This window comes from Rhincodon typus, unplaced genomic scaffold, assembly GCF_021869965.1.
Source record: "Rhincodon typus isolate 14 unplaced genomic scaffold, sRhiTyp1.1 hic_rhity00001210, whole genome shotgun sequence".
Lineage (NCBI taxonomy): Eukaryota > Metazoa > Chordata > Chondrichthyes > Orectolobiformes > Rhincodontidae > Rhincodon > Rhincodon typus.
This window is the reverse complement of record NW_025966848.1, coordinates 1-1,515: the sequence shown is the minus strand read 5'-3', so window position 1 is coordinate 1,515 and position 1,515 is coordinate 1.

Sequence of the window (1,515 nt, the reverse complement as noted above, 5' to 3'; positions counted from 1 at the left end):
AAACACATTTTCACAGTATTCACAAAGAAAACATGAACTATTTGAAGAAATTAAATGTCACAGTCAAGCCCCTGAACTGCACGGAGAGGGGCAAACCACTAGACATGGCATACGTGGATTTCCAAAATGTATTTGATAAAAGGGGCCGCAAGGAATACTGCACGATATGATCTCATGGTATAGGGGGCAACATATTCGCTAACCAATCCTTTATCCATGCTAGCAGGAAGAAAAGTGTAGGGATAAAAAGGCAATTTTTACTTTGGCAAGCTGTAACAGCACAGCTCCACAGGGATCAGTGCTGTGACTTAAACCATTTACAATCTATACCAAAGACCTGGATGAAGGAACCGAACATATTGTAGTTAAATATGATGGCAAACCAGGGCAGGACTTATACACTTAATGGTAAGGTCCTGGGGAGTGTTGCTGAACAAAGAGATCTTGGAGTGCAGATTCATAGTTCCTTGAAAGTGCAGTCCCATGTAGACAGGATAGGGAAGAAGGCATTTGGTACACTTGCCTTCATTGATCAGTGCTCCGAGTACAGGGGTTGGGAGGTCATGTTGCGGCTCCACAGGACATTGGTTAGGCCACTTTTGGAATGCTGTGTGCAATTGTGGTCTCCCTGCTTTGGGAAGGATGTTGTGAAATTTGAAAGGGTTCAGAAAAGATTTACAAGGATGTTGTTAGGGTTGGAATGTTTGAGCTATAGCGAGGCTGAATAGTTTTGGGCTATTTCCCCTTGAGTGTTGGAGGCTGAGGGGTGACCTTATATAGGTTTATAAAATCATAAGGAGCATGGATAGGGTAAATAGACAAGGTCTTTTCCCAGGGTAGGGAAGTCCAAAACTAGAGGGCATAGGTTTAAGGTGAGAGCGTAAAGATTTGAAAGGAACCTAAGGGGCAACGTTTCCATGCAGAGGGTAGTGCATCTATGGAATGACTGGCCAGAATTAGTGGTGGAAGCTGGTACAATTACAACATTTAAAAGGCATCTGGATGGATATATGAATAGGAAGGGTTCAGAGGGATACTGGCCAAATGCTGGCAACTGGAACTAGATTTATTTAGGATATCTGATGATCATGGACAAGTTGGACCAAAGGGTCTGTTTCCATGCTGTACATCTCTATGACTCTATGACAAAAACAGGATAGAAATTAAGTTATGAAGAGGACATAAGGAGTTTGCAAAGGGATATAAATAGGTAGTAAGTTTGGCAAACAAAGTATAACATAGGAAAATGTGAACATATTCACTTTAGCAGGAAAACAAAAATGCAGTACATTTTAAAAATCAGGAGTGATTGCCAAACTCTGAGGTATAGAAGGATCAAGGTATACTGCCACAATCATAATATGGTTAGCAAGCAGATAAAGCAAACGGTTCCGAAGGCAATCAATATCATTTATTTCAGGGGAATGGAATATAAAAGCAATGTTTTGCTGCTAGTTGTGCAGAACACTGATGAGGTTACATCTGGAGCACTGTCTACAGTTTTACTGTCTTTAA